This window comes from Hesperophylax consimilis, chromosome 26, assembly GCF_061612785.1.
Source record: "Hesperophylax consimilis isolate HC1 chromosome 26, BYU_Hcon_1.0, whole genome shotgun sequence".
Taxonomy (NCBI): Eukaryota; Metazoa; Arthropoda; class Insecta; order Trichoptera; family Limnephilidae; genus Hesperophylax; species Hesperophylax consimilis.
Window position 1 is genome coordinate 8,365,958 of NC_142861.1, and position 24,792 is coordinate 8,390,749.

At 35.8% G+C, this 24,792-nt stretch overlaps 1 pseudogene; it reads right to left on the minus strand.

The window, feature by feature from the left end:
- Nucleotides 1-1,593: 1,593 nt before the first annotated feature.
- On the minus strand, nucleotides 1,594-18,641 carry LOC149411058 (uncharacterized; annotated as a pseudogene).
- Nucleotides 18,642-24,792: the final 6,151 nt, after the last annotated feature.

A 24,792-nucleotide genomic window follows, 5' to 3' on the forward strand; every position in this document is an offset into this window, starting at 1 on the left:
GAGAATTTTCTGGATTTGTTTTCGGGGCCCTTCTTTTTCTCTTTTCCAGCCAAGGTCTTTGTGTTGATGCTGAATCAACATCACGGTCATTCTGCTCACCCTGTTGCGTGTTTGAAAAAACTTGCTGCATTAACATATCAGAATCTTGAGTATTTTCTGAAGATGATGCCGTATTATCTATATTTACTGAGGGTGAGGGAAGGGGACGAGAGGGCATGCTTTCATTTAGTGATTCATCAACTTCATTGTCAATTGTTGGAGCTAGGAAGTTTAGTTCGTCATAATATATGTACTTTTTGAATTTTCGTGCAGCACTTCCAGAAGGCGGTTTTTTATTGCGTTTTTGGTTCGAAAATACGCATCCCGGGCTGTTTTCCACCTTTGTTGGACCAGTTTTCCTGAAATAATAAAAACTTTTTATTTTCAGATTTCTTGCTACGGGTCGAACATATACAGATATGCAGTACTCATTTAGGATGGGAATCGCAACAATCAGTAAGATCGTGAACGAAATGTGTAAATTAATATGGGAAACACTACACGATGAATGCATACCAACAATTACACCTGATATGTGGCAAAATATTGCTAACGGTTTTCTGCAAAAGACCAACTTTCCAAATTGCATCGGAGCTATTGATGGCAAGCACATCCGAATCGTAAATCCAACTGGTGGTGGATCAATATTCTACAACTATAAAATTTTTTACTCCATAGTTCTCCTAGCTATGTGCGATGCAGATTATTGTTTTACATATGTTAACATTGGAACATATGGGAAAAACTCGGACTTGACTATATTCCAAAACAGTGCACTATACAGGAGCCTCGAACAAAATACTTTAAATATTCCAGGACCGAAGCCACTGCCTGGAACAAATACTCCAGTTGCACATGTAATTGTGGGTGATGGTGCATTTGGAATATCAAATAAAATTCTGAAACCATATGCACGATCCAATATAACCCACAAGAAAAAAGTATTTAACTATAGACTGAGCCGCAGTAGACGATACATAGAATGGAAATTTGGTATAATTTCAAACAAGTTCAGAGTATTTCATACGCCTATTAATGTGAGTTTTGATTTTTATTGTTTGTTTTTGGGGTGTTATGCCGTGTTGCGCTAACTCCTTCTTTAGCCGACGTTTCGGACAGCGTTGGAGTGTCCATCATCAGAGCAGATCCGGTAGATCCGAAGATGTGACATCTCCTCACATCATCCTCAGGTCCAGGACCTGAAAGGCTGCATCATGTTGCACGGCCTGGGGCGACCCACCCTCTCCGCGGTACACACTCCCTCCCGCATTCAGTCGCACACGACAGCTGCCTTGGTAGACTTCCTTAGTGGCAATACCACGTCGAGTTTTGTCAGGTTCCGGTAAAAATTTTACAATGTCCACAGCAAATATAATGCTGACATCGTCGATCGTAGGCCAGTAAAATCCACTTTTTCTGCATCTTAAAAACTTTGCTGAAATGTCACGGTCGCTTATGTCTACAATTTGACCACAGTAATATTTTTTTATGTTTTTGGTGCCCGCAAAGCCAACTAAAATGTATTGCCCAATTTGTATTTTATCTCCTTCCTTTTCATGCATATCTGCCTGTAGCTCCACTTTTTTTTTCCATAATTTCTTCCCTCCCCATTTTCTGCTCATCCACGATCTGCGGCTCAACACCCCCTTCCATTTTAGTATCATTTGGTTCTTCTTCTCCTCTTTTTATTAAAATCTTCGACAGGATTCTTATTTCAGGTTTCTTTCTTAGAGCTAAGTCAGATGATCCTGCTCGATCATTGCTTTTTTTAGGGATTCTTTGTGTCACTGCCTCTTCATTGATATTTTGAATATTTCTCTTTCTAGTTGCGTTTTTATTTAGATTATCAATTAATAGGTCATTGCTCATAACTGATTTTCCAGGTAAAACATTCATTTTCTTTTTTGTGTTTCTCTTGATAAGATTTAATTTTCTGTTTTCTTTGAGGTAGTCAAGTAAGGCTTGATTCACATTATAGCTGATGTTTTCACTGTTTTCAGGCATTTTTTTATAAACTTGCTGTGGATTGTATGGATGTATGCCCGTTGCGCGGAACCCACTAATGATGTTGTTTTTCTGGTTTATGTTTGTATCTTCAATTAATTGTTTCAACAACAACGGAAAATAAATTTTGTTCATACAGGCCTGCTCGGGATTTTCGATTTTATATTTCAATAAAAATTTTCTCCACGATTTCTTAAGTGGCCTGAAAAAGGCCACATCAAGAGGCTGTGTAAGGTCGGTAGAGCATGGAGGAAGAAAGGCAAACCTTATGTTGTGCAGCTCACCTAGTTCTACAACTTCGATATTGATATGACTTGAAAGGTTGTCACCAATGACTAGTTTTGGCCCTTGAAGCCGCCGGAATTACTATTGTTGTAAACCAATCCAGAAATGTGGTTGAATCAAACCAACCGCTTTTTGTTCGGTTGTATCGAGCTCCTTCGGGGCCTCCAGTGACTCCACATGCACTCCGATTTGTAGACAACATACGGCGGTAAAAGGAGCCAGTTGGCTCCTCCAGCAAACATAATTGATATGCAACCCTTCGAAGAGTTTACTATTCTCTCTGGATACTTCACCCCACGGCGAAATATACATTTGGCAGCGCCTGGGTCATCGCTGACATTTGTTTTGTCATAATTTAATACATGACTTGTTGCCAACCCTTCAATGGATGCTTTTAAATTTTCTAAGTAAATTTTGAACTCTTCGATTGTTTTTTCCGCTCGCGCTTTTTTATATTTTGTGTAGACCTCTCAGTTAATTCATTGTCGTGTCTTTTTATAAAACTTTTTACCCACCAGTTGCCTGGAGGCTTATTATCAAATAAGTATATACTCTCTGTTATTTTTCGTTAGGTATTCATAAACAACCATACGAAATTCCAAATGCGCCAAAGGCATACCGAATTCTGATGCGGCTATTAACACTTTAACAAATTTACATTCTTCTTCCTCCGTGAATCTGAACCTAGGTCCAGGTTTATCGGTGTGTAAATTTTTTATCCTTTTTTCAATGGTCCTACGGGGGATACCAAATTGCCTCTCTGCGTCATAAGAATTAATTGTTTTTTTTTTAACCAAATCAATGGCAATAGGCATCTCTTCGGAGTAATTTTTCTAAGGTCTAGCCCCTAGTTGCCTTCTACTCCGTATAGGTGGCATCCCGAATTAACCTAAAACAATAAAAATAAATGTATATAACAAAAATTGCTACAAAGTTAATCGCCCTAAAAATACAGTAAATCTGTCAATGTGATAATGTTTTTTTAAAACTACATAAATAAATAAATATTTTGAACTCTTCATAATAACGGCTTTATATAATTGATACCCGAGTATTTAAGCACTGGAAATAAAATCAGATTGTTAAATAAAGAAAAAAAGTGTAAAAAATTATTATAAATATTTCTCATGATTTGGACAACCCTATTTATAGGTCAAGTTGCCACTCAACATAAAATGGTAACTTTACCTAACGTCAACTAACATTACCCAGACGAATTTCTTCATAACCATTTAAAAGAAACGCTTGAAAATCACTTTTACGTCTTCAGAAGAGGATGTTACTTAAAATATATCAATTCTACTCACCTCTGCTCAGCAGTTACGACAAAAATGATGAAATTTTGCACAGGAACCTCCAGCAGCAAATGACACCACGCACTTCGAATCTTCAATGTTTTGACAACTAAGGCAGTGTTGCCAGTGAAAAGTTTTTTTAGAGTTGCCAGGTCCATCAAAAAACTATCTACCAGTCATTAAAGTACCTACCGTTTTCTGCTTTCAAGGAATTTAAGTTTTTCAAGCACTTGGTAGACGTAGGTAAAGTTAACCGAAGTAGGTAAAGATGCCATTGTTGACGGTACCTATTTTATGACTCTATTCTACCATTCTAACAAGAAAAAGAGTTGAGTTAGTTTAAGGGAAATTTCATAAACAATTGATTAAGTAAATGGACCATCGTCCATATTACATCTACTGTCGATAATCAAATGTTTTTTTTTTTTTTTTTAGTACATAATTTTTGTTTTAATTTCCGGCAAATAATCATATTATGATGGTCCGATGCTCTGAAAGGAACCCGCTTGCACAGCGCGGGTGTAAACTAACCTTAAGTTTAAGTTTAGACTTACGGATTTCAATACTTTTGTTTGTGTGAAAGCTCTATGAAATAATACATGATTTTACTTCAATGACAAGCCATAGATTATTAAGATAAATGTAATGATTACATAATAAAAAGTATATACTACAATAATATCCTGTTATTATCATATAACGTCATTCGATGTGAATTATGCTGACAAATAATAATATCTTTTGCATTTATTTTGAAAAAAAGTTATCCATCTGTTATGTTGGCCATCTTCCCAATATATTTATATCTGTCGCATGATTATTAGCTTTTCTTTAATTTTTTTGTGGTCTCGTGCTCAACAAATTGTTTTATTTATTTATTATGTGTAATAACACTTTTTTATAATAATATATAAAAATCACTGAGGATACGTGTTCAAAGAATAGCTGGAATGCTTATAATAATTTCTCTATCATCATAAATAACATGAATCTTCGTAGACTCTACCGGCTACCCAGATGTCAACTTGCCACTTAAACAATATTGTACTATTATATCTATCTTTTACGTATCATATTTTATCTTTTATGTACTTCTTTTACACAGTTATTATTATATTATGTACTTTACACTTGTCATACTACTTTGCACAACTTACCTATAATAACGTATCTAAATTTGTAAAAGACTTTATTGTGTGACATTTAAAAAAACAACATAAGATGAAATAAATGGTCTGTCTTTGAAAAAATATTAATGTCACGTGATATGTTACGATATAATAAACGAATAATCCTGCCATAAGCTAGTTGTAATTTCAACAAGTCCTGTGACTTTCTAAGGCATCAGTTATGCTAATCCTGAAAATCCTCGAAGGGTATCGTTGTAAGGGTATGCCATAGGGGAGACCGGGGCTAGTTGACCCACTTTTCACTTCGTGATTTAAAAAAAAAAATGAAGGCTTGTCACCATGGACTGTTAATCCAATAATGTAACATACACATTTGACTATGTGATCAGTTGATAAAACAAGTTAAAACATCCACCTACAGGCCAGCAATTATGTTTACAAAAAAAACCCTCCCACTGAGTCAACAAACCCCGGGTGTGGGGCTATTTGACTCATAGTAGTGGGTTAGTTGACTCAAATGAGTCAATATCGAATTGAAAAAGAATACAGTCAAAATTTACCCATGAAAATTTATTACACATTATAAACGTTACATATCGTCATCTGAATTACAGTTGATGCATTGGTAGTAGGTAGCGTTGCCAGATACACATTTTTTGTGAGCCCATAATTGGCAGATCATACACTTCACCCATTCTTCTCCAGGAACATTACATGTGTAGGGCTCATCGCAAATCAGGCATGAAGTTTCATCTTCAGAATCCTCGTCGTCATCAGTAAACCAAGTTTTGGTAGCCATTGTTAATTTAGTAGTGTTGGATTTCTTTTTTTTGTTAGTTTTTCCAGATTGCTTCTCTTTTTTATTTGTATCGCAAGTTTCGCAGCTTCTATTAACTTTTTTACAGGTGTATCTGTGAGTATCGCTGATGATCTCTTTCTGGGGTGAACTCTGACGCTAGTCAGCCGGGACGACGAAAGCTGTTTTCTCGCAAGATTCCTTGTCTAAGGCAATCTGCCAAAAGGCCTTTGAGAGGTCTATAGAAGAGACGTACCTGGCTCCACCTAGCTTGTCTAGGATCCGCGATATATATGGCAGAGGGTACGCGTCGCGAATCGTGACGTTATTAATTTTGCGAGAGTCTAAACAAAGACGACCTGAACCGTCCTTTTTTGTAACTATCAATACCGGACTCGACCATGGATAACGAGACGGGCGTATTACCCCTAACTTAAGCATCTCGTCTACCTCGGCATCAAGTTGACGTTGTCTTGCCGGAGACAGTGGGTAGTACCGTTGTTTAATAGGCGGGCCTGTAGTATGAATCGTATGTTGGACTAGATGAGTCAACCCTAGCCCTTTGTTTTCATAAGAGATTGATTCAAATTTTTTAATAACGTCTGTAAGAGCTTTATTTTCCGATGCTGTGAGAGATGAGGCAGGCCGAATTGCTCGTACCTCATTGACTTGTCCTTTTTGTTGGGGTCTACGAACCTCTGAGAATAGTTCCGGCGCGATCCGAAACTGTCTCGAAAAGTTAACGCCTAAAATGAAATTAGGAGTCAACGATGGGATGACGTAAAAAATAATCTCTTTCGTGATTGAATTGTACGTCACCGGCAAAGTTAAGAAACCTAAAACAGGTTGACAGGTACCGTCTGCTTTAGTAACCTTAAAATCTACCTTAACTAAATCTACCCCTAAATCTAAAAATATCTTATAACTATCACCCCCTAAACAAGACATGGAAGCACCACTGTCCAGCAGTGCTTTATAATTATTATTTAAGACATAAATATTTGCATAAGGACGCTCATCCTCAAAATTAACCCTCTCCTGCGGCAGTGCGTCCACTGTCGGAGAAGACGGGTTAGAAAGGAATTGTTGAACTAGGCGGAGCCAACGCTTCCACTCACTTTTTCTTTGTGCACAAGAAGGGGCGCGGTAAGATTGACTCTGTACTAGTTTTTTGGATTCTTATTATGCTTCTCATTATTAATACTCCCAACATGTGATTTCTTATTATCGCCATTTTTTCCAGCAATTCGCGATTAAATGACCCCTGGACTTACAAAAGGTACAAAAACTTGTATTAAGTTGTTGTTTTGAAGAACCTGATGCAACAGGAGTATAATTATTATTATTATTTGTAGGTCTAGAATACCTAGTAGGATTATCATTCTTACTTGGTGACCCGTAACTGTTTTGATTATGAAAAGGTTTATAATGTTGGTTGGCGAACGAAGTAAACTTCTTAAAGTCACTTGTCTTTTTTTGTGGTTCTACAACCTTCGACGTTGCCGAAGACGATGAAGCCTCCGTGAATGATTCGAGTTTAGCAGCGCACCTCGTTAGTTCTTCAAAAGAATTAAAATCCCTAGATGATAATAAATTTGCATACATAGGCGTTAGTCCTTTCATGGCAACTCGCAATAACTTATTTTCCTGAATTTTGCAGTCTAATTTATTTTTGAGAGCTTTTAATCTCAACGTAAATTCGAAAACCGACATACCCCTAGGTTGCTTATAGTTGAAAATTTCATTTTCAATATCTAGCTGTTTATCCTGTCCTTCAAATTGCTTTATTAATAGACTGGAAAGGTTCTCCCACTCCAAGTCTGGGCTGTAAATTGACCTATACCAGAGTAAAGCCAAACCATCTAGAATTTCGCCAAAAGAATTAACTAAATCTTTGTGCGAGATGTTACGTGTTCTGCAACGCTCGTTGACTAATAACAAAAAATCCCTAACGCAACTTTTTCCATCGAATTTTATATCCCAATTTGTGAGTCCCCGCGACGATATTTCTTTATAAATGATTTTGGTTTTCTTGATTAATGTAACCTTCTCCTTTGTTTCATTTTCCGATTCCATATCCGAATCACTATCCTCCGTAACCGCGGATAATGTTTCTTTTATTGTAGGCGCGCGCTTGCGTACGTAATGCCTGAGCGGTGCTTTCCGGTTCAATAGAACGAGCAGTCAATTCTTTAACCAGCTCCTCCTTGGAAGAAACATTAACGTTCGGAATTGTGGAAGAATGGAGGATTTGAAGTATGTTTGACACAAAAATTAATTTAGTAAAAAAAATTTTTTTTTTTTAAATTGGGAAATATTTTATACTTGACAACCCTGTTTTTAAAATTAAATAATAATTTATTTAAAAAAAATATTTTATTTGACAACCCTGAAATAATAATAAAAAAAATATATATTTTTATTTAAAATATTTGACAACCCTGGAATAATAAAAAAATATATTTTTATTTTAAAAATATTTGACAACCCTGAAATAAGAAATAAATTTAATTGCAATAATTCCAAAAATTTTCATTAAAATTGCAAGATTTTATCGTTATTCTAGAGTCCAGCCTTACGTCATCTATATGAAACGGTACTTCAAAACCATACAAATAAAGATGAAAAACAATTCTTGCGAGTACATGTATTTATAGTGCTAGTAAAATTCAAGATCGTAAGATCCCGACGTACGTAATTAGTTTAAATAAATAATCACAACTTGAGGCTGTCACAATCCATAATAAAAGTGCATGCATTTATTAATGTGCGAGATAAACAACATGCATACACGTCAGTCTTATTTAGCGTACGATGTACCCGAAATAGGTACTAGAAATGTCAGATTGACGTATGAAAAACATCAACACAAATTGACAGGTAGCAGATATTAATAACCCACAATATTATTGCGCATAATACCTAACTAACGTCACGCCGGCAACAAGACCGGTGACTTGGAGTAAAGTGATTTGTTGACATTTCAAATCACCGTGACTGCACTTATAGGTTATGACAGCGACCGTTTATTATCAACAAACGAAATTAACACCCCTACCGAACAGATAAATAATATTTTTTTACACACACTACATATCAGGGCGAAGAAAACGTCTACAGGAATGCCATAACTCGAAACCATACCGCGTTTGGAGCGCCAAATTGTTAGCTAAATAATACGTCACTTTGTGACAGGTTGTGGACCCCGAAAATCAACTTTGACTCCCGTCCAGGTAAGTCTTGGACGCCAAACTCTGAGTAAATCAGAGTATGTTAAAATGCGGAGAGCACGAATACCCAGTCTCAGAGCATGGGCAATTGATTAACATGACATTCCTGTAAAGGTTTTGATCAGGGTCTCTCTTCAAATAAAAACCAGAGGTAGGTAGATAATTTTGAAAATTCTATTGTGCTGATAAGTATTTATACAAATTAATAAGGTAGGACTCACCCGGGACCATTAGTACACTTTCCCTACTCTAAACTAACTATGAATCATCCACGGCGGTAATTCTGCAGTGGAAGAGGCCCATCTCGCCTCCTCGTGGTGATTTTGACGCCTTGTCCTCCGCGGCATCAAGATAATGCGTCCTCCGTGACGACCAGCTGGTGGGAAGGGACCCTTAGACCTTCTGTGTGCGTGATGATCATCCAGACTTCCAGCCGTTATGATTGAGAGCCCCGTATCGTGTTGGCGGCGCATCCGTTTTAAATATATTCCCGACGGGAAATCTATTGCTGCAGTTATCTAAACTCGCGGGCGTAACGCCTACTTAAGTAGAACGATTCTTTTGATTAATCCGAAACATTATTTTAAACATACGAGCCGGGCCGGCACTGATCTCGTGTTTTAAATCCCAGTCCAAAAATCTCGCTTATTACGCGGATGAATACAGATATAATTTTTAATTAATAACTTGACATTTTATTCGCCCGAATGTCGTCAATTTCGAACTTCTTATTAGCACATTTGCAATTTTAAATTCTGTGACTGTCGTTTTAACAGCGGGCCGCACAAATCCGCTGTCAAAACCAGAGTGAGGAAACGGAACCCCAAAACAGGCCGGCCACGCTCGCGCCCAAAAAAATTAACCAGTACCGCCAACATATACGACTAATACATTGAAATAGTACCTAACTACTTTAAAATCGCTTCATAACAACCTGCCTTGGGTAATGGTTTGACTACCTCTGGAGATAAAAGTGTCGCAATAGCAGAGGTACTTGCAATCGTATTACCAGAGGTACTAGCAATCTCAGTAGCAGAGGTACTGGCAATCGCATTACCAGAGGTACTTTCAATCGCATTAGCAGAGGTACTTACAATCGTATTAGCAGAGGTAGGACTTGCAATCGCAATATCAGAGGTACTTGCAATCGCATTAGCAGAGGTACTTGCAATCGCAATAGCAGAGGTACTTGCAATCGCATTTCTATCCGACTGTATTGTTGGATTCTCTGGATTGGGTCTATCGGTTACGTAGGATGACATGAAATCCGAATCGGTGAAAATGTTGTCATTAAATGGGGATATTCCAGATACTTTAAAACCTGCCATTACATTATTTTATGTTACTGCAATGGGTAAGCCTGTATTGACTATCCCAGGTATATGGTAGATTGTGAGAGTTTTACCAGGATGGTTAGAGATCCAGTTGTTACAAGCACTGTTCGCATACTTTTTCAATGGCCCATAAACTGACCTGTCCAATGGTTGTAGTTTATGACTACAGTGTGGTGGGAATGACGGCACAGTTACCCTGTTACTTTTTAAATAATCAAGGGCTTCAATCGACAAATGAGAATCGTGGTTATCCAAAAGTAATAGCACGGGTCTGTCTATAGAAGTTCTCGCGAAATGAACAAAGTGTTTTCCAAAAATTACAAAATTTTCTTCTTTCATCCACCCGGACGGATTGGCAGCCCCAGCACTTCCTACAGGGCCATCTCGAACAAAATGCTCACGATAATTAACTCTTGGAAATATAAAAAATGGTGGAATTATGTTTCCACTAGCACAGTGGTCGGCAAAATTATTGGCCAAAGAGCGAAATACGTAGGGTAAACCGGGTATGGTTGAAACACTTTTACCTTAACTAGGTGTAGTAATATTTCTTTTGTATTTATGGATAAGATGTTTATACTAGATGATCTATGATCTATCTAGTTATCAAATTAAATTTATTGGATGGCCACAACTCGTACAGGTAAGCTACAATAACCACTTAAAGACGATGGGGAAATCTGTTTCAATTATCCCCATAGTGTGGACGATTGAAACAGTATGTGGGGATAATTGAAACACTCTAAATATCTTTGGAATAATTGGAGTAATTTTAATAAATATTAAACATTTTCACTATAAAAACAGTACTCAATGAGATCATGAATAGTGATTAAACATATCACAAGTATTTTAAAAACTATAAACATAAATGTCTTGAAATAAAACAACTTTAAATATATTATTTATTATTTGTGTTTAAGTGCTCTTAGTTATACTAACTATGAGTATTTGGCATAATCAACATAGTTTTCCAGCGATATTTTCCTGGAACAGAATAGAACGGTATTAAAAATAAGTTTTTTGCTTTCATACAAAAGTGCTTGTTTCAATCATCACACTGTTTCAATCATAACAATGTTGATTTTACCTCTGACTCGACAGAATTTTCTCCATGTAAAATTCAACAATTAAGAAATCAAAAATAGAAAATAATTGTATCTGTGGTTTGTGATGTGAGATCATATTATTACAAAGTATCGCAATATTCTAGAACTAACAAAACTCTAAATAATCGGTTAAGGGGCCATAAATATCTAATAAATAAGTATATATTAGGTATCTATTTAAAGAAGAAAAAAAATTGTAGGTAGGTACTTAACACTGGAAGTAACATTAAACCCCTTTTTTTAAACCCCTTATCAATTACAAAAAGGTAAGTAAACACTTAAATGATACGAATAAAACGTCTTTCTGTAAAGAACGATACTAAAACAAAGGGCTTAGCCAACAAAACAAAAAAATGAAAATGGTCATAAATAAGTAAATAGTATCTATTACAAGTAAACAATCAGTAGGTAAGTATCTGGTACTGTATCATTATAATTACTTGTGACTTATTACCTACAAAAAAATTCAGTGAACACTTGAATGATACGAATAAAACACCTATGTGTAAAGAATGGCACTAAAACAAAGGGGTACCTACCTACTTCTTAAGGTACATTATAAAAATTAACATTAATGAAACGATGAGTAATCAAATATTAGGTAAACTCCTTGCTCTTACGCAATTAAATATATTTATAAAATTATCCGTCCATATTACAAGGCACACCATCAATAATTAGTCAGATTCACAATTATGACAAGTGTACTGTAATTCTTGTTTGGTGCACTTTTCATGAGCCCAAAGTTCACAAATCATACACTGGACCCAAATTTCACCGGACTTGCTAGAATTATAGTCTTCACCACATACTAAACAAAAAGTATGTTTATCTGATCTCGAAGCGTTATTTCGATATATTTCTGTTGTTTCAGTCTTCTTTTTCTTCCTCTCTGTATTCTTCATGTTCTTTTTTATCATGTTAGCACCTTTTTTTCTTTCCTTTTCTTTGGTTTCTGTTCGTATATATTCTTTTATATTCTTTTTCCGGAGTGTTTGTGTAAATAGTGGATTTCCTCTTCTTCAAACCTCTGGTAGTTGTTTTCCTGGGTAGCGCTTTTGGGAATGGTCGCACGGTTTCTGGTATAAACATTTTACTTGTTGAAGGCACGGACAAGTTGCAATAATTGCTTTCGGAAATAAAATCGACTGGTAATTCATGTACATAATTTTGTGACGATGATATCAGAGACTCGGTCGTGTTAATCTCAAGAGGATCAGAAGCTGTAGGTAAAGGCAGCGTATTATTTGTTAAACTGACCAAACCTCTCAATGAACACGTAACAAATGTTATTGATTCAGTACTAACATTTGGTTCTGGAGTCACCGAGCCTCTCTGAGTGGACGGAACAACTGTTTCAATTCCTACAGAAATTGGCTGCGAAATCACTGAGATTAAAGTAGGTGGAACAGCTGCTTCAAGTGGCCGTGAAATCTCTGAGTTTTGAACTACCACTGGGTCACTTTCGGCACTACTTAAAACATTTAGATTTGGTCTGTCCGTGACGTACGAGGGTTCAAAATCTAAATCACTGAATATGTCTCTGTTATACGGATGAATTCCAGAACATCTAAACCCAGATTGAATGTTAGTTTGGGTTATTGCCCGGGGTAAAGCAGTCGCCACTATGCTTGGGATATCATAAATAGTCATTGGTTTTCCTGGATTTGTTCTCATCCACCCATCACAAGCTGTATTCACCGCTTTTTTAAATGGTCCGAACACTGATCGATCCAATGGCTGTAATTTGTGACTGCAATGCGGGGGAAAGGAGAGCATGATTATACCATTGGCATAACAGTAATCAATACAATTTATAGAAACATGCGATGAATGATTATCAAGTAATAAAAGAACTTTATGATCTAAAGACGAATTGGTGTGCCTTTGAAAATGATTTAGAAATATGGTAAAATCTTCTTCTTGCATCCATCCAGATTTGTTCGCGGTACCGATACTACCAATCGGACCATCTTTTAAGAAATGGCTTTGATATTTGATACGTGGGAATGTAAACATCGGCGGAATTGAGTTGCCAATTGCGTTTGCTGCTACAGTAACAGTTACGAGAGTTCCTCGTTCGGCCGACGTTACCGCACCTACTTGCCGAGTTCCTCTTCTGGCTACAATCCGATTTGGTTTTTGAACAGTTGTGACACCGGTCTCATCTACGTTGTAGATGTCCTTTGCTTCAAATTTATATCTATCCAAAACGTTCGCTAAATTTTTGAAGAATTCATCAACATTATGTCGATTAAAACTTGTCGCTGGTGCCAAACTCGTGGCTTGGGCACACCTTACAGATAATTGTGGATTGCGGTCTAAAAATCCTCGTAGCCATTCTATTCCGGCCATGCTATTTGTGTCCCATGAATTTGGCCTTGTCAGGTTGTACCGTGTGGTCAAATCAAATGCCAGTTTTCTTAAATCCTTTCTAGACAGTCCAAAATAAATGTCTGCCGTTTTTATTGCATAATTTGCAATCTCAGTTTCTTGAGATGGGGAAAATACTTTCTTCGCCGAATTGTATCCCATGGTTATGGAATCAACAGATGTATCTATTGGTGCACTTTCTCTCTTTTTTTTGTACCTTCCCAATGAGACGTGGTCCAAATTAAACATCGCTGCAGCCTTTCTCAACGATCTTCCAGATAATGTTTCTTCATATGCTTGCTGATATGAAAACATGTCTCTAGTATTTCGGTCTGTGACGTTTATTCGTTTTCTAGGCATCTGAAAAATTTAAAAAAAATCCTCGTCAGAAATACTGAATGAAAACAATTGCAAGAGTAGGTACCTACCCATCACGATGAGGTTGGATATCGTAAAAAATTGGAATAAAAGTAATGATAGGGCCTTTACCGACAAAATACGACATTATTAATGAAACCATCGTATTAAGTGAATAAACCTTACAAGTGTAGGTATGTTCGTATGTATTTCAAATTAACTTATAAAATGATTGCCTCAACACAGGCTAGCCTATTGAGGCGGGCTGTGTGAAAACTCGATTTATAATTATAAATCTCTAATCTTTAAATATTACCTACTGTTCGTATGTATTTTTTTTCTCTGTTGTCAACTTTTTGTCCTAATATTGACAATGTATACTATTAACGCTGAACATGAACTTTATATATAATTATTATATGGTTAAGTGAGGTTGTCTACGGTCGAATGAGATCGACTTCATCATCCGATTACCGAAGACAGAATGATTTCAATTTCTGATCAATTTTCATTATAACTATTTAATTTTCTCTCCGTGTGGACGGTTGAAACATGGTCATGATTGAAACGTTGCAATCATCCCCACACGAGTTGTTTCAAACATCCCCACGCTGCATTTTCTACTTTAAGGTCTAAAATAAGCCCTTTAAATAGACATAAACGCCGCGCAAATGCATTACAAATACTCTAAAATAGATAAAGAAGAGAATGGAATAAAAAGTTTCGTCGAGCTGCGAGAGTAAAATGAGTTATAACGTAAACAAAAATTTCGTAACTACTTACTTTTTAGCGCGAAATCCAATAATGTCTCCTGTGCACGACTGTATCACTCGCCGGCTGGAGGGCTACTGGTGATCAGTGTTGCCAACAAGGATTCTACATTTCCGCTAGAATTTACAAAAAAATCCGCCAAATTCCTTCAAAAACTTAGTTGGATTCCGCCAGATATTCCGCTTAATTTGAGCACTAAAATCACGAACATTACACAGTTTTTATTGATGAACTAAAACAGTTTCATTAAACACAATACAAACGTTTTATTACAGATTATTAAATTAATGTTCACTTAGAAATTAGTATTTTAGTAAAATAAAGTTAAAACAGTATATCATCATCTTCACTTTCCGCCGCCACCGCATGTTGACCCTGTTGGTCTTCAAATTGTAATGAAGACGTAGATGGTTGGGCTAGGTCACGTTTCTTATTAGTTCCTACCATATTTAATACCTCTGGGGGTAATGTATATGTATCGCAGGTTTTATTTAATCGCTGTAATCCCGAACGAACATTCAAAATTGCATTTACCGAATCAGTTTTCATTTTGTTTCTGGATTTATTTTTTACAATGTTCATCATACTGAAAACTCTTTCCACATCTGCATTTGACTGTGGTAAAATTAACATTGTAAATACAAAATCACATAAGTGCTTGAAGGGATTCACATTGGCAGCATCTTCGTAAAATTTGACTTCTGTCCAGAATTCGTAGGTACCTATCACCAGTGGTGATAGGTACCTACAGATCTGACGGAGATTCGATTGTTGCGTCACACTCTTAGGTATTATAGTTTTCGAGTAAATTGAGATGTTTCAATCATAACTTGTTTCAATCGTACCCAGTCTACCCTACATTACAACGATTAAAAAAATCTGAGAGCCAAATCTGTTTTTTAATTAAGTAAACCTTTCATTAAATTACGGGTACACTGAATAAAACTTGATTTCACAGTTAATAAAGGTTTATTCGTTGATAAACAGTAATATGAAAGTAAGGTATCCATAAATTTAAATCATGACAATGACTGACAAACACTTAATGCGAACAATGTCCTTGCATCTCCTTGGAAAGTTTCAGTAAGTCAGGTTTGTCTGTTGTTGTTTTTAATTTTAGGCATGATTCCAGGTTCTCATCAATAAGACGACTTCTCAGTTTACTCTTTATATAGTTCATGCTTGAAAAAGATTGTTCACATTAATATGTAACCAAAAAGGGAAAGAACAGCAAACGCGAGTTTTTTCAGCTGATCGTAAGAGTCAGGAATACTATTCCAGACGTTGAAAATGATCATGTCTTCCTTCTCCAGGTCTTTCAAAGCAGACCACTTGTGTTGTGAACTAAGATCACATTTGTTCTTCTTCAATATTTCCAAATCAATACAAAGACGTTGAAATTTAGAGCTCCATGTTTCCTCCGTTTTTAAATCCTGCAATTGTATTTCAAAGTTACCAATGTCAATGCCAAAAGGAGAAAATTTCAACTCAGTTATCGTAGCATTAAGGGGATTTTTGACGAATGTTAAGGTCGCTCTGCTGTTTTTAAACTCCTGAAACCTGCTGATACCTGCTGCCCGTGCATATTTGTGCCAGAGCCGCACTCAAGAAGCCAAAGAGCCGCATGCGGCTCCGGAGCCGCACTTTGCCGACCACTGCACTAGCAGATACAGCCACAGCAAGCGTCACCAGCGTACCTCGTTCAGCAGAAGTTACTTTTCCAATTTGTTTACATCCCCGGCGTGCTATTACTCGATCTGGAACCTGGACAGTTGTAATTCCTGTTTCATCGATGTTCCACACGTCGCAGGGTTCAAATTTATAACGGTCATATACAGCTTTTAAATTTTTAAAAAAGTCAGAGACATTGCTTTTATTAAAAGCGGTGGCTCTTGATAGGCTTGTTGCCTGAGGTGACCTAATTGATAGGCTAGGATTTCTTTGCATAAAATGCCAGAGCCAGTCAGGTCCAGCCATACTTTTTTCAATCCAAGAATTAATGTAGTTTTGGGAAAATGTAGTTTTAGTGCTTTCGCATATTCCGAAGCAAATTTCCTCACTTCCCTGGGTGTAAGACCATAATAAATATCGGATGCCTTCTTGATGTTGTCAGCCAAAGCGGTCTCTTGCTCGCCAGTGAATACCTATAACAAACATTTTAAATTAGTGAATACCTAAAAAAACTAACTAAAAAAATAATTAAAAACTATCGCTGTACATAATAATATTACATACATAGGTATTCATAAATCTAAGAATCTAAGGAATTAAAAAAAAATAGAATCACAAAAAATTACCTGTCTTGCATTAAAATATCCCATCTTAGTTATCGTTATAGGTTCTTTTACTCGTTGCTGAGGAATCTGTTGGTTCTTCTGCTTCTGAACATATTGTTGCAGAGTTTTGTATGGAATTTGGAAGTCTTTACATACTCCTCTGGTGATTTTTTTTCAATGATAACTGCAGAAATGGCACGTTCCATGACATCTTTGGCAGTTTTCCCCTTATCGGTTTTTCTTTTGTATTTTCTCATTGCGAATATCTATCGAAATGAAAAGTTCTCTGTTAAAATTATACGTAGGGGAGACCGGGGACAATTGTACCAATTTGACTTTCAGCATTTCTACGTCTTAGGTATAAGTTTTATGAAAAAAATACTCATACTCAACGGCAGATAATTTAGTTGTCTACCATTTTTTTATTCTATTATTTTTCTAAATCTTATAGAAATTACGCTATAAGCGCATGAACAGATCTGGGGAAATGCTACAACTGACCCCTACCCCGGGGTTAGTTGTACCAGTAGCGGAATTTAAATTTAAACACAGAATTTATGGATAAAGTTGTTTAATTTTAATAATTTCGGTGAGGAAAAACAGTTTTTTTGTTGGTTTATAAAATTACTTTTCAAAATTTCAATTACATTGAACGTAATATACAATTTATCTGACCACAAGAAAACTCTTATAGAATTCGTCAGTTGAAGTGTTACCAAGAACCTTAACTATTGGAATATTTTAAAATGACATTACAAATATATCGAGCCATAATCGGCAGAACAGCGTAAGCGACAATTTGTAAATTGTATAATTTAAATTTAAACAATATAAAATAAATATAAACAAAATATCTCCTGTATAGGAGAAGGTTTTTTTTAATTAACTTTCTTAATTGATTCCAGAAAGGATTTAGGTTAATGAAGATTAATAATCTTTGGTTACTGCCTGTATGAAATGAAAATACTTTTTATTTGAATGCCTCCAGTTGTCGAGATAGTGGCGGTAACGCTGTTTTGCCTGTAACCCTAACAGATTTTTTTCCCTCTGAAATGTCGCTTACGCTATTTGGAGTAGATTTTTTAAAAAAATTTATCATGCAATAGGCCATAAGTAACTACTAATAAAAAACATATATATTTTTAAAGTAATATTTTTTTAATTATCTTCATTGTACTTTACAGGGAAAATTAAGAAAAAATGTTATTTTCTAAAAAAAATAAAAATGTTATTTCCAAAACAATAAAAATAAAACAAAAATATTTTAACAAATAATAAACATAACAGATACAACGTATATATTTTTTTAATAATAGCACTTATATCGGCAATTTTTCAAAACTTTGTTGGTTTGAGCCACATTTTTCAAAACTATTCACATGTCTTCCTGGTCGGATTCAGGTAAGGTATCTTCCACTGTGGATCCATGTGGCAGTTCCAAAAATTCATGCTTCATCCTCTCAGGAATAATACCTTTCTCGCAGAGACCTTTAAGATCCCTATACTTGATCTCCGATATTGGCAATTTAGCACTGTACAGTTTTGGTGGCAGCGATTGAAGTATCGCGGCACTTGATCGGGATCTGATTGCATTGTCCAGGTCTAAGAGCTCAATCTTACTCTCATTGAAAAAGCCGTACATTACTTCAATATTTGACGAGTTGTTTTTAAATGAGTCCTGTCGTAACTCTCCAAATTTAATTTTAAATTTTGAAGGAATGTAAGCAGCAGCAAAGTCCCGGTTCCAGTCCCGGAATTCTGCATGTGACACAACAATGATTTGATAATTTTTAGGCTGTGTCGTAGCATTGGAAATTATGGTGGGCCATTCTGATGGAGCCCAAATCACCCTGCGCCTGATGAAAGTTTCAATTGTCGCATGAATGGAATCGACCGGCATCATGGTGTGACCTGGTAACAGAAAATGTATTTCTAAAGATTCAATGAAACGTTGCATTTTTCATGAAATAAGAGAGCATAGCTAACATTGCTCGGTTTTTATTTTGACCAGCGCAGCTATCACAGTACAATAAAATCTTGGATTTCTTCCTCGCTTTTTCAATCATTTCCAAATATTTGTACATTATTGTGCAGATTTCATTACAGCCACGCTTGCCATCAGTTTCACCCCATAGAAAGCAATATCCATTCTTCGTTCCACTTTCGTAGATACACTCATTATAGTATGTGTATTTTCGACTATAATACAAATTTACGCTTTCTCCATGGGGAGTGGTTAGCACCTTCTCGAGGTCAAAACTTGCGCACAAAATATCATTATCATTTTTGCTTTTAGCCTGATCATTAATGAAAATCTCTTTGCATTTTTCCCTTTCGCTGAGGTGACTTTTGTAAATATCCATTTCAGTTTGCTGAAGCTTCTCGTCACCGGACAAATTTTTCACTTTCTCACATAAAGAACACTTGTCCTTTTTAGGTAAATGAAAACCCAAGATGAAATTCGTATTAAATATTTTTCTAAAAATATTCAGACTCACAATGTTACTATGCCCAGATTCATCTAATGAATTAACATTTTCAATGTATATTTTATACACAGTTTTCACATTACGCAAATCGGCAGGAAGATATCTTTTCGAAGATTTATTTCGACAGTAGTGAGATGGAACAGCGGGCAATTGTGTAATAAACTTTATTACCATGTCCTTTTTTTCTTGGTCCGTTTTATTGGATGGTTCGTGCTTTCCTCTCATATCGGCTTTAGAAAAATTATTTTCTAAAATATTATTGCATGCATGCCCGATAGTCATTTGCCCGATGTCAAGAGTTTTCAAAATAAATTGCTGACAGACTTGAACTCTTTTCCTGTTCCAATTTATGAAATATTTATATGATGTGTTTCTTCTGCTATCATTTTTAGCCCTTTTTCTTTTGATTGGCTGTTTGTTTATACACAAAAGAAGCCAGTCCCTCTGCCGCTGGTTGCTGGCCATGCCCCAATAAAATGCATGTATGTTAAGGCGATCTTCTTCACTGAATTGAATGGCACAATTGTTGCCACATTTTTTATTTAGACACGGATTTGGTTTAACACTTTTGTGCTGTCCAGTACATTTTTCTCCTCTCCTTCGCACTCTCTTTGGGACTAATTTTGATTTCCCTAACCCAGCATATCCAACAGATAAATGTGGATCACTAACACTGCCAATAAGTAAGCTTTCATCGCTCATTTCTGCATCTGTATCATCTAAATCAGGCTTCCAAGACTCTTCAGATGGTTCGAAATCTAAACATAATTCAGTATCGGAGAATTGAACAATTGGACTTAAATGTGCTGTTGCTGAAGTGTTCCCATCACAAACATCTATTTTCTGATTATGGGGCTCCTCGTCAATACATAAAATTGTTCTTAAATTATTATCGGGGGGTTCCAGAATGTCCATCGAATCACTTTCGCTATCAGTGTAATCTACTAGACGGACAGTAGTCAAAGGTTTCGGTAACCTGAAGAGGTATTGGCTATAGACTGTAATGCTATTTCTACTATCTTACGCGTTTGAGTTTGTGGAGCCATCTGCACAAGAAAAGTATTTTGTATTAGTTTACTTCATAACACAATGACATTTTACCCCTTAAACGCACAGTGCGTAGTAGGTAACAGTAATTATACTAATATTATATAACTAATTATGCTAATATTTAAATACATAACGTTAAATTAAACAGATTTACCGTGTAGAATTTCCGTTGCAATCGAAAGCGACGCCGCCACCAGCTGACACGTTCGCACTGGTCATCTGATGGACGCTAACTGACAAAACTGGAACATTCTCTACCGTTCGGCGTAAGAACGTAACCGACCATATTGTCGCTTACGCTATCAAATGACGTCGGTTGCGCTGTTTTGCTCGCCTACAAGATTTGTAAGGAAGTTCATACGCTAAAAGACACAGGTACCAAAAAAGCGTCAGGCGTATAAGATAGAACTGTTATATTTTTGTCGCATAATATTTGGCTTATTTATATAGCGCCGTTTTCGTGAGAAATCACCTCAAAGGCGCTGAAAGCATAAGTATTAGGTAACATTGAACGACTTTCGTTAAAAATCGTAATTTGACAAAAAAACGTCGCTTACGCTGTTCTGCCGATTATGGCTTGATATATTAACACCATAGCATGTTTTAAACTCAAGAAAAAGGGAAAAAAATAATTAAAATTTTGTATGAAAACATTGTGGTACAATTGTATAATTGTAAGTGTATGGTACAAAATGTATATATATACAATATGTATATATACATATGTATATATATACATTTTGCGATAAAAATATTTAATATTTTTCTATGACAATATAAAATGAACAAATAACTTCTTTGGCTCAAACGTTAACGTTTTGTTAAAGTCTTATATAAATTAAAATAATTATAATATAAACTTGTAACCATAAAATACACATATTCAAATACGACTTATTGTTGAAAATATAACATTTATTACAAACAAAAAATAACAAAAATGCTGGCTTGATCGGTCACCTTATAGCTTATAGGAACTATGTAACCACAAAAAAAGAAATAACAAATAACCTCTTACCATATTATGGGAAGTAAAAATTGTACTACGAACAAATATTGGCTAAAAATGTTACATATTGATTTTTTGTAGGAACAAATTACAAAAAATATATATGTATACGAAAATGTAAACTTGTAACCATTCAATATACATATGGAAAATAAACTTAGTTTTGAAAATACAACATAATAAACAAACTAAAAACGACCAAACAAAAATAGCAAATATGCTTGGCTTGGTGAGTGATCGGTCGCCTAATAACTTATAGAAACTATAATATAGTCTTAATCAAGAAACAATAAACATTTTAATAATAAACAACCTCTTACCATATTATGGAAAATGGTCATTATAAATAAAGCAGAAAATTATCAAAAATCAAAAGAAACCAAATTGTAAAAATTATTACTTAGATTGACATATATGACAAATGTATCCAGGTTCTCGCTGTGTGCAATCTTCGTGGGACCAGGATTTGCACTGAATACATTGAACCCATTCTTCACCGGGTTTGCTTTTTTTTTTTTTTTTATTTATTGTCAATTTTTTTTATACATACAGGTATATATATAGAGTAACAAAAAAATCCCACAAAGGCGAAGCCTGTGCGTGGGCATTATAAGGTGAAAATCAAAATAGTGGTGGTTATATTATCTATGGTTTAAATGAAAAAAGAGATATGAATAAAGAATAAAAAATAAATCTTATAGTACATTGGTTATTTTAATAAAAAAACAGTTGAAAAGAAGTTAAACTTTTTTTTTTTTAATTTAGATGGTAACATATTATCATTTATAGGTGTCATATTCGTATAACTTATAGAAAAAATTCTCTCACTTCCAGATACTTTTTTACCCAGCTTTTGACATTTATTTTATACGAGTTTAGGTTTGCTTGCACTGAATGATTCTAAGCACACCAGACATAAATATTCTTCATTTTGATTTTGCTGCTTTCTTGCTGGTTGATTTTTTGGTTTATTTTTGGAAAAGCACATCTGCGGGGCGGCAGACGTTGACCTCGGTCAATGGATTTATGGAATCGTTAAGGCTTAAACAATCTGAAATATTTATAATATCAGTTAACGGATTTTCGAGAATCGGTGTCGTCAACGGATCTATGTGCGATGAATTTATGTTAAAGGTCTCTGTCTCAGCCCAGGGCTCATGCATTTGTAGGCTTTCAATTTCAATCTCTTCCGAGGAAGTATTTACACTGGGAAATGCAATGATTATTTGTTGCTGGTTATGTTCATTTGAATTCTGTGACTGGTGTTGGCATAGGCCTGTCGGTGACATAGGAGGGTGCGTAGTCCAACTCAGTAAAAATACACCTATTAAAGGGGTAGATTCCTGTACATCTGAACCTAGACTGGATATTTATTTGGGTCAGTGATAACGGTACAGCGGTAGCTACAATTCCCTGGATGTGATATATGGTCATTGTATTCCCTAGATTACTTCTCATAAGCATCGCAGGCAGAATCACAGCTTTTTTAAGCGGTCCAAATACTGATCGGTCAAGTGGTTGTAGCTTATGTGAACAGTGGGGTGGGAATGATAACACTATGATTCCATTTTCCTTACAAAAATCCAATGCCCGAATTGAAATGTGCGATGAATGGTTGTCCAACAGAAGCAATACTTTGCGTTGAAGAGATGATTGGGTATGGTTCTGGAAGTGTTTTAAAAACATGAGAAAGTCATCTTCTTGCATCCATCCAGATGCGTTCGCTGTACCAATACACCCAATTGGACCATCTCTTACAAAAGCATTGTGGTATTTAATACGAGGAAAAATAAACATGGCAGGGATAGAATTTCCTATTGCGTTTACTGCTATAGTTACGGTGACTAGTTTTCCACGTTCGCCTGATGTTAAGGCTCCTACTTGCCGCACTCCTCTTTTGGCAACTACCTTGTCAGGTTTTTGGACGGTAGTCACACCAGTTTCATCAACATTATAAATGTCTATACCACAATGTGTTCACCACAGTTTGATAATGCTGTCAGAAGGTGAAACAGCTGTCACGCGTAATAATAATTACAACTAGCAGAACTTGTTTATAAACACACTGTTTTTATAAATTTAATAATAAGACTGTTAAAAATAAAAATAAATTCTCTAAATTGAAATGGAGTTCTACAAACTAAACTTAAAATCAAATAAATTTATTGCGAAGGTTCAAAGTACTGTACTGTAATATTATATTCAATAATACATGGAAATATTTTAATAAATTTTTACGTGTTTAATTATTGTTTGAAGTCAGATTAAAGCGATTAAAAAACCCACCTGTCAATTCTTATTCGAGTTTCGTTGAATAATAATACTTACGTATTGGCGCGCTTTTACAATCACAATGAAATGTATGGCACCATTTGTCTCATTTTTAACTATTATTATTTAGTGTGTAGGAAAGAGCGAAGACGCTTTTCGACACACTTGCTAATAACAGCTGTTCAGCACGAGAAACAATGCCGACGGGCATACTCACCAGGATTTATTCTTTCTACAGATTTGATTAAATATTGATATGTAGGTAATATCAATATTGATGTGTAAATGAATGACATTGTGAGAATTTTACCAATAAATAATGTAGGACATGTAGTTTATGTTATATTTTTTATTGGAGCATTTGTTCGAAGTGACTACCATTATTTTCAATGCAAGCGTGTAGTCTTGTTATATTTTGATTATTTAAGTTTGCAAGATTTGCTTTCATTTCTGCAGCGGCTTCCATCACTCGTTCGAGCAGTTGCTTTCTTGAGGCTATTGGCTTAGCATACACTTTTTCCTTGAGAGCCCCCCACAGGTAGTAATCCAGGGGGGTCAGGTCGGGTGATCTTGGTGGCCAAGCAATGGTCGGACTTCCACGGCCTATCCAACGACCAGGAAACTCGACTTCCAAGTAGTTCCGCACAGCAATCGAATAGTGTGGTGGGGCTCCATCGTGCTGGAACCACATTTTCCGTAGTGATTCGAGGTTCACATCTTCCAGAATCTCGCCCAGTTGCACTTGTAAGAACTCCAAATACATCGGTCCATTTAGTCTGGGAGGCAACTCGATTGGACTGAGTATTTGGTTTCCCAGGATTCCTGCCCACATGTTGATGGAAAATCTGTCCTGGCTCGATGACTCCCGAACAAGCTTGGGGTTTTGTTCAGCCCAATGGTGCAAGTTGTGCACATTTAGCACTCCTGTTTTAGTGAACTGTGCTTCGTCGGTAAACAATATGTTTTTCATGAAG